The sequence below is a fragment of the Pseudoliparis swirei genome, chromosome 16 (assembly GCF_029220125.1).
Source record: "Pseudoliparis swirei isolate HS2019 ecotype Mariana Trench chromosome 16, NWPU_hadal_v1, whole genome shotgun sequence".
In the NCBI taxonomy this organism is placed as follows: domain Eukaryota; kingdom Metazoa; phylum Chordata; class Actinopteri; order Perciformes; family Liparidae; genus Pseudoliparis; species Pseudoliparis swirei.
Genome location: NC_079403.1, coordinates 18,856,614 through 18,872,241, shown reverse-complemented (window position 1 = coordinate 18,872,241; position 15,628 = coordinate 18,856,614). Strand labels below are relative to the sequence as shown.

The window sequence follows — 15,628 nt, the reverse complement described above, 5'->3', positions numbered from 1 at the left end:
ATCATCAAAACCCAAGATCACAGGACTCAATGACTACAGGCCCATCGCTGACCTCTGTGGTCATGAAGTCCTTGAACGCTTGGTCCTGTCACACCTCAAGACCATCACGACCCACTCTGACCCCCCTGCAGTTCGCCCACAGAGCCAACAGGTCTGTTCACTACATCCTCCAGCATCTGGACCGAGGAAACCTACGCCAGGATCCTGTTTGTGGACTTCAGCTCTGCTTTCAATACAATCATCCCTGCAGGACAAGCTCTCCCAGCTGCACGTGCCCGACTCCACCTGCAGGTGGATCACAGACTTCCTGACGAGGCAGAAGCAGCACGGAAGCTGGGGAAACACGTTTCAGGCTCCCGGACCACCAGCACGGGTTCCCCAAGGCTGTGTTCTTCCCTCTGCTGTTCTCCCACCAACAGCTGCACCTCCAGTCATCATTGGACTCATCTCTGGTGGGGCGAGACCGCCTACAGGTGGGAGACTGACCACCTGGTGACCTGGTGCAGCCAGAACAACCTGGAGCTCAACGCCTAAAGACAGTGGAGATGGTTCTCATCCTGTGTGACTCGTCCGACGCTGTGGAGTCCTACCGCTTCCTGGGCTCCATCATCTCCCAGGACAGCTGAACATCCGCTCCATCACCTAGAAGGCCCAGCAGAGGATGTTCATGCTGAGGCAGCTGAGGTAATTCAACCTGCCAGGGAGTATGATGGAGTCCATCATCTGCTCCTCCATCACGCACCCTGCAGCCACAGCCAAAGACAAGCGCAGGCTGCAGAGCATCATCCCGAGAGGGTTATCGGTTGCAATCTGCCTTCCTCCAGGTCCTGTTCACTTCCAGGTCACTGAGCGGCCGAAAAGATTGTCGCTGACCCTCCCACCCTGGACACTCCTTCGAGTCCTCCTCCTCGGGGGGAGGCTGCGTCCATCATGACCAAGACCACCCGCCACACCAAAGCTTTTTCCCGGTCGGGCTCATCAATGGACCCGGGACTGACTGACTGTCACCCCAGGACTACCACCTCTTCTTCCACCTTCCTCTCTCCTCCTTCTTCCCGCTCCTTCCTCTTCCTCCTCCTCACTCCTCCTCCCTCCTCCTTCTTCTTCCCTCCTCCACACACGTCACTTTAACATGCACTTTAACTAAAACACACCACTTGAAGCACACACCCAAACACTTCACATTATTTGTTGTCTTTCTGTCGTGTTGATTGTTGTTTGTTTGTCATGTCCAAATGTTGCACCTTCCACCAAAAAAAATTCCTCGTTTGTTTGTGAAAACATTCCTGGCAATAAAACTGTTTCTGATTCTGATTCTGATTCACAGTCATGACAGAATCAGTCCCAGGCTGCCGGTGGATTCTGAAGGGACTTGAGAAGCTGGTGGAGTGGGCCCGGATGCGTTTCAAACCCACCAAATCCAGATCAATGGTGCTGAGGAAAGGGAAGGTGGAGGACAAGTTCCATTTTAACATCACAGGCACAGCCATTCCAACTATCACAGAGAAGCCAGTCAAGAGCTTGGGCAAGGTTTTTGACTGCTCTCTGAGAGACACAACATCTATCCAGTCGACCTGCACTGAGTTGGATGGCTGGCTGAAATCCGTGGACAAGTCAGGCCTACCTGGGAAGTTTAAAGCCTGGGTCTACCAACATGGCATTCTTCCCAGGATCCTGTGGCCCCTCCTTGTCTATGCGGTCCCTATCTCAACAGTTGAGACCTTGGAGAGGAAAGTCAGCAAACACCTCCAGAGATGGCTTGGATTACCAAGGAGCCTGAGCAGTATTGCACTCTACGGGAACACCAACAAACTGCGACTGCCTTTCAAATCCTTGGAGGAGGAATTCAAGGTAACTAGAGCCAGAGAAGCAGGGACTCAAGCGATCCGAAGGTGGCTAAAGCAGGGATCCAAGTGAGGACTGGCAGGAAATGGAGAGCAGAGGAAGCAGTTCAAGAGGCAGATGCAAGGCTGCGTCACAGGAGCCTGGTGGGAGTGGTCACACGAGGTCGAGCAGGGCTAGGATCCTTTCCAACTCCCCGAATGAACACCAGGGGGAAGGAAGGGCGACGACTTGTTCAGGAGGAGGTGAGAGCAGCAGTGGAGGAGGCGAGAACCTGCAAGGCAGTAGGAATGAAGCAACAGGGAGCTTGGACGAGGTGGGAGAATGCGGTTGAAAGGAAAGTGACCTGGGCTGAGCTTTGGAAAGCCGAGCCTCAACGCATCAAATTCCTCATCCAGGCAGTGTATGACGTGCTTCCAAGCCCGTCAAATCTGCACATATGGGGCATAGCAGAGACACCAGCATGCCCACTGTGTTCCAAGCGAGGAACCCTGGAACACATCCTCAGTTGTTGTACAAGGGCACTTGGAGATGGTCGGTACAGATGGAGGCATGACCAAGTCCTCAAGACCATTGCTGAAGCCATCAGCGCAGGACTGGCGTGGGCAAAGCAGTTCCGACCCTCCAAGAAAACCATCGCCTTTGTCAGAGCTGGGGACAAGCCAACTCCTGCCAGAAGAACATCATCTGCAGGCATCCTGATGTCTGCAAGAGACTGGCAGTTGTTGGTGGACCTTGAACATCAGCTGAAGTTCCCCAGCCATATTGCAGTCACCTCCCTGCGACCAGCCATTGTCCTTGTGTCTGAGTCCACCAAGCAAGCAGTACTGCTGGAGCTGACAGTTCCGTGGGAAGATCGCTTGGAAGAAGCCTTAGGAAGCTCTACAAGTACGCAGGACTGGTCAGTGACTGCCAGCAGGCTGGCTGGAGAGCAAGGTGTTTCCCTGTGGAGGTTGGATGCAGAGGATTTGCAGCCCGTTCCTTGGCCAGAGCCTTCAGTAGTTTAGGCATCGAGGGTGAGAGAAAGAGGAGAGCCATCCGCAGGACCACCGATGCGGCAGAGAGAGCCTCAAGATGGCTGGGGCTCAAAAGAGGGGAGCCATGGAGTCATGGTAGCTAGCTAGCCATCTGGACACAAGCTGGGGTCTGATCAGCACAGGCTGGGTCACCTGGAGGAGGGCGTATGATGTTGAAAGACCCGAAACGTCCAATGATCACAGGAACATCACTGAAGATGTGTCCAGATTAGGCATCAGTAGATGTATGTACACAGGTCACATAAATAATAAACTGATAAATTCATGTATTAAAATCATAAAGAAAACCAAACTAATTTGATTTACATTAAACGGCTCAAAAAGTAAAAAGTGATTCAGTCTATTGGGGACTTGTGTGCATTGTCTTCATCCGTGTATGTGTGCAGCAGTCCACCTGTATTCAAACACACTGGGCCTGTTCATCTCCTGCAGGGACACATATCAACAATACTGTTATCAGCATTCAAAAATCTGTATAGTTTTAAACCCAATGAATATTCATATTATATGTAGCCCATTCATAAAATCAAAACAAAATGCTGCATTAGAAATCAATTTGGCTTAAGAGCTTCCTACAGGAAATTAGTAGCCTATATTTGCGCAGTTAAAAAAACAGCAAACAAATTGCATCATATCGAGTGGATGCTGCTGACACAACATTATCATAGTGTATGTCTGTTTGGGAAAAAAAACCATCAGACCAGTGTACTCACCAAATAGTTAAATCTCTATTTGTAATACTGGAGCTAGATCTGGCTGATGGCAGTCATAAAGACCTTGATTCTGAAATCCTTCAGACACGGGCCTTTGACACCAGGAGTAGACAAACATTCCATGTACCACCTCTTGGACTTCATGGTGCCCATCTGTTACTGTCCTGGTGCACCTCCACTGCAGGCTGCTTCGTTTTGCCAAACAAAGCAGCAGCAGGCACTTCCTAAAACATTAAACACATGCAATAAAACAACTGTTATACGGTCATAATCTGACAAAAAACACTCATATTCAATATTTATAGCTTGAATATTTCTAGAAATGGGTTAACATTTTCTCTGAATCACTGTATATACAACACTTTAACAACATTAGACATAAAGTACTAAGCTTTATTGCTTATTTTTAAAGACAATACACTAAGTATGTCTTGTTACTGCAGAGGGCATATGTCCAAAAATTAGAATTTTATATCAAACCTTATGATCCAATATGGTGCCTAAGTCCTCCAAGTCTCTGCTGATTGGTCAAATGCCACAAAGGTGGGTGTATTGACATAGGGGGATCTCTGCTGATTGGCTGGGTGAAGTCCATAAGATTATTGAACTCACTGAGGCGCGGGAAGGACACCATTAGTACAACGTGCAGAAGTGCCCATATACTGTATGATAGCGCGGCTCCCAAAAGGAAGACAAATATGCATCCGACTTGGCCGGACGGCGGACAGGGCATTGAACATCCGGACTGTCCGGCCTAAATTTTAGGCCGGACGTCTGGTCACTCTATCCTAACCTCTGACCTCTTTCAGGGATTATAGATGAATTTTAGCAATAAGAAAATGGCAGCCATTGTGCTTAGCGTTTACGTTCAGTTTTATTTTAGTTTTGTGATAAATTTGTGGAGACAGGATCTCATCGTCAGTTTAAGGCTAACTTTATTTCTGTGAGTTACGCTAAAGCATTTTGAAAATGTTATAGTGGAATGTCGATACTGTCACAAAGCTATGCAGTATTATGTTTATAACTCCAGTAACTTGCTAACACGTAGCTTTGTATTTCACTCGGAATTTGGAAGCACGCAAGCTATGCTAAATAGTTTCCATTCATAAAGTGAAGCTAATTAGCCTAGCTTGGTAATGTAAGCATTTAGCCAGCAAGTCGAGGGGCTCGGCTAATTTGGACATGTCCGTGAAAATCGCAGGACTGAGAAAATGTGGTAAAATGTTGTAACAACAACTCAGGAACAAGCTTCATTTAGCTAGCTAAACAAACGCTGGGCAAAATTTGATGGCAGGACTTGTCCACGAAATATATTCGCACATATTTAGTAGTAAAAATGTACCGTCATTTCAGTTTAACTTTAAAGCATTATGTATTTTTTCCCCAAGTCCAAGATACAATTCACCTTAAAAAGGCAGAAGCACTGTGTGTGATTTGTTTTCTTCCATCCCCTTCTCGGTACATCCAAACACACATACTGGTGTGGGAGTGGAGAGGTGAGTCTGTGGACACAGTGAACCCTATGGCCGATTCAGGATGGAGGTGGAAGGACAGAGAAAGGGGTGGAGGGAGACAAGGGGGGTGTTTGTGTTCGGCCCGGCCTACTTAGACTGATTTCAGCCCCAGCAGCGACCTGCCGGAGTTCCTGCACTTCACCCACTGAGCTTGCCTCAACACCCCGACTTGATCAGTCAACCATGTGACTCAGGCCTGGAGCCAAGAGGGCTAGAGCCAGACAGAATGGGAGGGGAGAGGCGGACAGAGAGAGGCTTGATCTCATCAGCTTGCAAACATAGCTTGCATTTAGCAATTTAATTTCCAATCTAATAGAGCCAAATTCGGTGGCTGAAGATTTGCATCCAACCACTTATCCGGACAATTTATCAAGCGTCCTCAAAGGCTCCGCCCAGTAGCCAAGGCCCACGGGGATGACAGAGGGTCAGAGTGGCGGACAAAAAGCCCCTTTCTGCGTCTGCCCTCTTTAAAAGCGGGCTGAACTTTTTCCACCGCAGATGATAGCAGACTGCTGATCTTCTAGCTCTGTATCAAAAGACGGCCGTTTCCCACACTGGGGCCTGTCTCTTTCCCACAGATGACCTCCAAAATGAGAGCAGATAACTGCGCTCTGTCGCAATGGGTTCAATACGAGCCATGCCAAACTTATTATCGGCACATTCTGACACAACTCTCCACAGCCCCCACACCGCAGTCACTCATTTGCTGTATTCATTCTCCTTCACCCCAAAATTGCGCATTGTTTGCTGCAAAAAGGAAGAAAAGAGGACTCAAACAAGAAGGCTTTTTGTGTGACATTCAGGCACCGGCTAAAATAAACGAAGCTTGATAATAAAAGAGCTTAGTTACATTGCTTTTTGTTTTTTGTACTTACTCCAGTCACCGTTTGCAGAGTCGCGGCAATTTCAAATGCCGTCATATGGTGCGACGCATGACACCACATGAACAGATGCATTGTCCGAGATCTGTCCGTAGCACGTTTGATGTTTCCATGCACCTCAAGCAGCGAGACTGTAGCCTATTGTTCAGGGAGACTTACCATGAGAGACAGACGGGCTGGACAGAAGCAGAAGGGGCCTGGTGACATTTAACTGGCGACAGCGGCAACAGACTGTGACCTTTCAGCTAGGGGACTCGCGCTGTAGGGCCAGCATTCATAGTAAAGATAGGACTCTGTGTGTATTTACGTAGGACACGAAAGAGCAAACACTGATGGCAGCGATGTCTCCTTGTCTGTCTGGTTGTCTCCATGGCTGCAGTGATCCATAGCCGTGTGTTGATGCCATTAAGATGTTCTTTTTCTGCTTAGCTTTAAAGTAAGGGTTTGTCTTTGTACAACCTTTAAAAAGATACATTGTAATTCACTCAACAGAACCAGTGTTGAGTGAATTTTCATCTTTTAAAAAAAAAAATTGGTTTTAGGGGGCTTTGTGGTGCAAACTTATTTAACAATGGATGGAATAAAATGTTTTCTGATATTTAATTCAGTTTTTTTAATAAAGCCCAATATCACAAATTACGAATTTGCCACCGCGGGCTTTACAATCTGTACACTTACGACATCCCTGTGCCAGGACCTCACATCGGATCAAGATAAACTCCCAAGAAATAGAAAAAAACTTTCACAGAGAAAACAGAGGAAGAAACTTTAAGGAGAACAACAAAGGAGAATCCCTCTCTCCGGACGGCCAGAACTTGGAAACTTGTCACCAGGGTGAGTATGCTACCGTACGCACTTTTTTTTCGGTGCGACTTGTCTTAAATTGAATAAATAATAAACCAAAGCAACAAGGATTTGGACAGTTATTACCTTCGCATTCTGCGGAAGGTTATGTTTTGATCGTTGTGTATTTATTTATTTGTATGTGTGTGTGTGTGTTATTCGCATAACTCAAAAAGTATTAAACCGAATCGCATGCAATTTGGTGGGATGATTGGTTATTATCCGGCGACCATTTGATTAGATTTTGGGATCGATCGGATCAAAGGTCAATGTCAAGGTCATGAAAAGGTCAACATCTTCTTTTTACCATAGCGGTCAAATGTTCATACATAATTATTTTGTGATGTTTACCACAATATCCGGTATCAATTTACAATTCCCCACACTCTCATGCCAAGTACCAAAAAAGTGGCTGCGGCGAAAGTATGCGCTCTACCGAGTGCCCGTTCTAGTTATAACTCATATCCTTTCCGCAAAGCCACCAAAATCCCATCAGACGACCGCACGGATCCACCAGTAGAAGACTGGGGTCTGTTAGAGGCTCCATGATGTCCCGCTAGCTCTTTAGCACCCAGGTGCCACATGGAGCCTCCTTTAGCATGTAGGCGTTAGCACAGAAAGAAGAAGAAAAAGATAGTTTCGCTATTTCTCTTGATATTAAGCCATTGATTCATATTATGTTTTTATCTTTTGTGCATTTATCCAACCAAATTTCAGTGCCTTTCTTTTAATTATCTTACACCTCTCAAAGGTCTACTTATATTCCAGCTCTCCCTCTCTCCTTCCTTAATTTCAGCCTTTACTTTTCTTTGATTAAAATGAATGCTTCTCTGGGGCGATACACAGAAGAAAAATTATGGGAAAAAGACCTCTACCGTCTCTTAGATGTGTTGTTGATGTGCCCCGAATAGTGTTCCACAAAAATGTTATTGTGCAGCTTAATTGCACCGAGTGGATCGTGACGGTGGCGGGCTAGTGAGGTAAGGGTGCTACCCGGATCGCGGATTTGGCTGAGGCCTTCATGCCCTTATGTTGCGCCGGTTCCACAGCTGTCATCACCTTGTTGTCCCGCCAATTACCCGTAATTACTCCTGGCAGCGGCATTTCAGCGGTGCTAACAAAGGATGCTACCTTCCTGCCTGTTTGATCAGGGAAAGTTGAGGATCTTGCAGTTTTGTCTGGAGGACTCAGAGAGGAAGGACATGCAAATAACGTGCTGTAAAGATCAGCGTTCTCATAAGTAGCTAACGGAGGATTCATTCTGCATTCACACATGTTTCTTACTTTCTAACATGCTAACATGAACATGTTAAGCTGTTCTTAGTCAGTTCTGAGACAATTTGAATACATAACCATATTGGGCCTTAGGGATAAAAACACATTCTGTGATTATTTTCTGGCATTTTATAGACAAAACAATTAATCTATTAATTCTGAAAATTATCTACAGACTTGCCCGAAATCAGGCGACCCATAGGTTCTTCTCATGAATGGTTTATCAAAGATCCATGAAGCCTCAATAAATGATTTAATGTCCCTTCGAGGCCCTTAAAACCTATTTTCCCAGTCGGGTAATGGGGTCATCGACGAACACAGGCGATGACAGTTGTGTGGTTCTTTGATTTCATAGTCCTGGCAACCCAACACAAACAAGCAAAACTGATCAAACCAATGATAGAATTTGAAACCAAGTCTTACTGACTTCAATAGATGTTTTATATATGGTGCTTCAATCAAAAAGTTATACGCATTGTGAAACCCTGTGAGAGATGAGATATTCAGTTCCCTTCCTGTTCCAGACTGTTCCTGCTGCATTGATTATCAAGGTAAATGTGACAACATGTCACCATGTGGATTCCTCTAACCCCGGCTCCCCGTGCTGTGATGTTATGTTAGTGCAGTGTAGCAGTGTAGATAATTGGCATATAACTCACACAGTGCTACATACTCTAAATCATCCACAGTGAAGCCTATTATATGATACAGAGTACACTGCAGATGTTTCTGCTCGCCTATTTACCGCAGCCCTGCGGATGTGTATCTGTCTGCTACTGGTTACCCAAACCAGGGGCTTAATCATTAAAGAGGGCCCAGACATGTTCCCATGCCGATTTCACTGTCATTTTTCATCCGCAAGAGGCTGGAACAAAGTTTACGGCCGCGGCTCCTTCACTTAATCATGTTTTATTGCTCCTGTGACCCTCGTTGCTGAGAGGAGATGGCAGAACACGGCAGGCCGGGGCCTTAAACCAATACTTATAAACCAGCACGCTCTGTCCGTTTACCAGACAGCCACTTCCTCGGATAATACACAAAGCTGGAACAGTGGCTCTTATAGAATATATAGGCGGGTAGACAAAATAATAAAAAAGACATAACTCTTAAGTCACCTATGCACAGTTGCAAACACTGCCAAGAAGACGGGTTGGCATTCGGCTACGACGTGGAACATGAAATGTTCTTGTTTTTTTAAAATAAAAAAATCTAGAATTAAACTGGAGCATGAGTTGTCAAAAAGTCAGTAATCCAGCAATGTTGCTAACACAGCGATATCATCCAAAATTAGCTACCGTGCACTAACAGCCACCGTGCGCTGCTGGTCATTCCAGAAGAAGTGAGGCTGTAACGGTAAAATATCTTAAGAGTGTATGACAAGGCTGTGTTTTATTGCTCATAAATTCAACTTTTCATATGCACGAAGGACGCTGTGTTATTTCTTCTCTCAAAAGCTACATCGTCTTACTTCAAACTCCCTTTACAGTGTTCGTGATATTTTGTCTACCACCCCCCCCCCCCCACCCCACCCCCCCGGTATTCCCATAAGTGCAGACATCGTTGCCAAAAGGCCGTATTTCTCGTACACACAAGCTCAGAAAACGGTAGCCCGTGGAACAAGGAAGTTCTATGAGAGTCAATACGAGTCCATGGCGTGACTCCACAGGTTTCACACCTCGCCGTGCCAGCGTAAACAGCCGAGCCCTCCAAACCTCAGCGTCATCGCATCCAGGGAAGCACGCCTGCAAACTCAACCGCAACAGTTTTGGAGAATTGGTTTATTAAGAAGACGTGGACCTTCGTGATATTTCTGTGAGGCCGAGGTCAGCTGGAGAGCCGTCGTTGAGCGGCTGCCAACATCGTCCACCACGTTGGGGCCAACATTTCTGACTGCGCGTGTAAGACTGGAAGCCTCGACTCTCCAAGTTGATGTCATGTGTTCTTGGAAGGCATTGGTGTTGCAGTGCCCGATTAAGTTTTCCTTCTGTCGATTAATTAGTGCACACCGGTATCTCCAATTTGATGTGTTGGGGTTTTTTACACAGTGAACGTCGAGCCGTGACGTCCAAGCAGACCTCTTGAATGTGACCCAGATCAGAGAGGACACAGCTGAAGTGACAGACCAATCTGTTTATGTTTCAGCTCGGGTCCCCTGTACACTGTTCCATCAGACAGATCAGGAAACTCTGGGTCCAACAGCGTGGGAACATATATGCCAGCTGACAAAAAGCTTGACTTTAGGGTGACCAGCAGGGAGACGAGGGTCTGGTACTCCCGACATGGGTCAATCAGGGCTGAGAGAGATCTGCGCAGAGCTTTCTGTTCTTTCACATCTCGATTTATTCCCTTCCCGCCCAGAGCTCGAAGAGGAGAGAGGGCAGGGGTTGCGAGTGCTGAACTTTCCACGTTCGTCAGATGTGTGTCAGCTTCCTGTTTTATCACTTCACTCAGAACTGACGGCGCTTGCATCTAGCTTGATTGCCAAGTATAGCTCCAGAATGCCATTATTAAAGCAGTAGCTGAGTAGGGTTCGAGACTTAATTGAAATGGCTCCAGCTGCTTTTTAATCCTGTAATTATGACATTCATAGCTAACTATTCCGTTTATTAAAATTTTTCTTTGCTTTTTCTTTAAGTTGTTCCACCTCAATTTCCATTTACATCCTTAAGATGGGTAAAAGAGCTCAAATTAAATGGCCGCAGTGGCAATCTGGTTCCTATTTTTGGGATGTAAAAGATCAAAAATTAAAAAAGGGAGAAAGAACAGAGAGCGGCCGCTGCCTGCCACCACAGAGACGCTAACCATTGCCATGTGTCTTGTGTATCTTTGCTAAAATCCCCCGCCTCTTTTTCTTTTCTTTTTTTTCATTCCGGCTACGTCCCGCTGCTTCTTCCTCTCGCTAAACAGACTATAAAGAACGCGCATGGTAGTTGGGAGGGACTCGACAAGGTGCAAGCACTCGAGGCAGCCAACCACCGCCTTCCATGTGGAGCTAACCCTTGATTGGCTCCCCTTGATTGGCTGTGGCAGGCGCACAGATGTTTCTTCTTTAATGATTTTTGTAACCATTAAGTTAATAGTTGTTTATGGCAGTGAAATACAGGAATGCGAGGGGGTGGGGAGCAGGCTGATGGATTTGGAAGTAAGAGAGTTGGAGGGTGGGGTTCATGGGATAAAAATGAGGAGGGGGCTTGCAGACTTTGGGCCAACTGCGGTGCAGACTGTGGTTGACGTTACAAGGGGGATGGAGACAGGGGCTTCACACATACTCTGTCAGGGTGGAACGCTCACGGCCACACTAATGCAAGCACTTCCTCTCTGTGTACCATCAAAGTCATGAATGCGGAGACCCAGACAGAGAGGCAGTTACATGATGCAGGAGCGGGTCTCCTTGTCACACAATTCAAGACGTACACGACCCGCCACGAGGGCAATGGGGTGTGTGAGGGGGGGAGGGGGATATAATGCTAGCGCATCTGGTTAGCTCCTGTCTGTAACTTTAGCATCAGTAGTAGTGAAAGGAAAGTACTGTACATCTAAACATGTATTTTTCCAACTCAGGCCCGCGTTCAAAATGTATGCATTCAGTTCCCTGCTCACCAATGTTCAGTTGAGTTAAAAAAAAAAGTGAAACTGGAAAGCGGTTCCCATAATTACAAATCCCTTCCCATTTATTTTCTTATTATAGCCTGTTGACCAGAAGGAGACCAGCAACTTCTGCGGACTCTAATGGGCTAACAAATAATAAAGAGCATGTATTGCATGGACACATGTCTGAATAGGAACACATACACACACAATATATACTGCTAATACCCATGCCCCATGAGTAGAAAAGGCCTCTCAAAAGAGGGACGTTTTAATTATGTGAGACGGGAGTAGATGAACGCCAAGAAAAGCTTCTCTCTCAATGCATGTTTGTGTGCAAAGGCTTTCATATCGTCACCGCTTCGAGGCATTTGAACTTTCCCTCAGAATTCTGCTGCAATCTTCCTCCCCCTCCGACTTTATTTAATTTATATTTTTTATTTTTTCTCTCTCTCTGAAAAGCATCCACCTCAATCCCAAGTACGGACAGGTACTCTAACCTATAGTTTGAAGAAGTTTACATTTAAAGATTACAATTAAATGTAGTATATGAATTATTTAACACATTTTATGTCAGAAAAATCAAATTCATTGTCAATATAGCAATCACATAATGCAAACCAAAAAATATGGTCAAAATAGGTGCAGCCCAACAGATTACCTAGTTGCAGCAAGGCTGGATGGATAGTTGATGTGTGTAAGGGTACTTATAATGTAATAAATATATAGTTAACTATTTCATGCTATATTAGCCAGTACGAGCACTCAAATGCCCCCATGACAGCCTCATGCTCCAGGACAACTGTAGTTGCCTAAAATGCCATCATCATTAACATTGAGAAGCCAAACATCCTTTCCGTAGGACTGGCAAGAAGAATCTATAAATAGCCAGGCCTGGTTTCCTCTCACTACCTGGTTTCCTCACACAACTGCCTTTTTATGCTGTCTATATTTTCGACAGAACATTCCTAAAACCCAAAAGAAAACTGAAATAATCCCTTTTTTATTTTCTATGGACTATATTGTATCTATTTCATAATTTATGGTTTATTTATGTACTTTATTTATTTACTTACCAAGATCACCCTGATAGGCTGGTAAGGGAAACACTGGTAGGCCTACTGCAGGAGTCAGCATTCAAACACAAGCGGTTACTGCCTGTGTTCACACTGAATGTATGGAGCCGCGGGGTGGGGGTTGTTAAAGCACCAAAGTGTGGGGGGGGGGGGGGGGCACGGCTATCGCTAACGATGCTAACACAAACCTTCTGTCCCTGGCATATAAAAACGCCGCCCCATATTAAGAGGGGGAAAATGAGGGATGGGTTTCCTCTCGGGGGCTCTTTGGAGCATGACGGGGGGAGGGGGGGCTATGTAATGTGTGCTTGTACTGTATGTATGTATCTATCGAGCTGCCCCTCCCTCCCTCTCTAGCTCGAGCATGAATGATATGCAGAGGCAGAATCGCAGGCGCACGTGAGTCGTCTCCGTGTTTGTTTGCCGATTTGGCGGTTGTTTGCTTTAGAATCAGCCTCCGAGCATGGCCCGCATCCATTACACGAGGCCGAGTTATTCCAGGAGGGAGGCAGAGAGCCCAGATGGGCCGACTTTAGTTAATAAAGTCAGTGCAAATCTGGGTTTTTGAAAAAAGTCAAAGCTGACCACATGCCCAAAAAGTCAGAGGAACTCATTTTAGCAGAAATGTAAAAGTAGCAAATCCATACTCGATATACAGTGCATCCGGAAAGTATTCACAGCGCTTAATTTTTTCCACATTTTGTTATGTTACAGCCTTATTCCAAAATGGATTAAATTCATTATTTTCCTCAACATTCTACACACAAAAACACATAATGACAAAGTGAAAACTGTTTTTTGCAAATTTTTGCACATTTATTAAAAATAAAGAACGAAAACATAACATGTACATAAGTATTCACAGCCTTTGCTCAATACTTTGTTGAAGCACCTTTGGCAGCAATTACAGCCTCAAGTCTTTTTGGGTATGATTCTACAAGTGTGGCACACCTATTTCTGGGCAGTTTCTCCCATTCTTCTTTGCAGAACCTCTCAAGTTCCATCAGGTTGGATGGGGAGCGTCGGTGCACAGCCATTTTCAGATCTCTCCAGAGATGTTCAATCGGGTTCAAGTCAGGGCTCTGGCTGGGCCACTCAAGGACATTCACAGAGTTGTCCCGAAGCCACTCCTTTGTTATCTTGGCTGTGCGCTTCGGGTCGTTGTCCTGTTGGAAGATGAACCGTCGCCCCAGTCTGAGGTCCAGAGCGCTTTGGAGCATGTTTTCATCGAGGATGTCTCTGTACATTGCTGCATTCATCTTTCCCTCAATCCCGACTGGTCTCCCAGTTCCTCCCGCTGAAAAACATCCCCACAGCATGATGCTGCCACCACCATGCTTCACTGTAGGGATGGTATTGGCCAGGTGATGAGCAGTGCCTGGTTTCCTCCAGACATGACGCTTGGCATTCAGGCCAAAGAGTTCAATCTTTGTTTCATCAGACCAGAGAATTTTGTTTCTCATGGTCTGAGAGTCCTTCAGGTGCTTTTTTGCAAACTCTAGGCGGGCTGTCATGTGCTTTTTACTGAGGAGTGGCTTCCGTCTGGCCACTCGACCAAACAGGCCTGATTTGTGGAGTGCTGCAGAGATGGTTGTCCTTCTGGAAGGTTCTCCTCTCTTCATAGAACAACGCTGGAGCTCTGTCAGAGTGACCATCGGGTTCCTGGTCACCTCCATGACTAAGGCACTGCTCCCCCGATCGCTCAGTCTGACTGGGCGGCCAACTCTAGGAAGAGTTCTGGTGGTTCCAAACTTCTTCCATTTCCGGATGATGGAGGCCACTGTACTCATTGGGACTTTCAATGCTGCAGAAATCTTTCTGTACCCTTCGCCAGATCTGTGCCTCGATACAATTCTGTCTCGGAGGTCTATAGATAATTCCTTGAATTTCATGGCTTGGTTTATGCTCTGATATGCACTGTCAACTGTGATACCTTATATAGACAGATGTGTGCCTTTCTCAATCATGTCCAATCAACTGAATTTAGCACAGGTGGACTCCAATCAAACATCTCAAGGATGATCAGTGGAAACAGGATGCACCCGAGCTAAATTTTGAGTGTCATGGCAAAGGTTGTGAATACTTATGTACATGTTATGTTTTCGTTCTTTATTTTTAAGAAATGTGAAAAAAATTGCAAAAAACAGTTTTCACTTTGTCATTATGGGTTGTTGTGTGTAGAATGTTGAGGAAAATAATGAATTTAATCCATTTTGGAATAAGGCTGTAAACATAACAAAATGTGGAAAAAGTGAAGCGCTGTGAATACTTTCCGGATGCACTGTATGACTGAAACAATAATCACAAAATCAAAATTGTTTATTCACGTTCAGCCCCAAACGCTAGGTAACTTTTTTTTTATCATGAAGTAACGAAACCTAGTTGCGATGCTTTGCCTTCCACCAACCTGGCTCCAGGCAACCGCAACAATATACAACAATATACAATAATATACAACAACATACAATTCCTCTCAATAATTACACGCTCTCCCCGAACTACCTGTACGCCTCTAATACTTCGGATTTAATGCTTCACTTCACCTACCAGTCTCACCTCCTAAACAGCTGAGTGCAGCCTAATCCCCCCTCCTCCTCCTTTAAACTTGTTCCTATCTGCAAACCGGCCCCGTCTATCAACAGGAAATTAACCCCAGCTTCCCTGTAATGTGAAACAGCATCAGGCTCCATAACAGCAGTTCTCATTCACAAGTCTTACACACACACACACATACGCACGTAGTTAAAAATATGCCCTGACGCCTGGGACCGAGGGGTGAGGATGAAGTCATCAACGCACACACACACACGGAGAGAGTTTCACCCAGCCACACAGGGAGCGGCGTTCCCACCCCGCTAA

The 15,628-nt window shown here is 45.7% G+C and overlaps 1 pseudogene; it reads left to right on the top strand.

The window, feature by feature from the left end:
• LOC130206668 (uncharacterized) overlaps positions 1–2,991 on the top strand; it is a 36,183-nt pseudogene extending 33,192 nt beyond the window's left edge.
• The last annotated feature ends 12,637 nt before the right edge of the window (positions 2,992–15,628 follow it).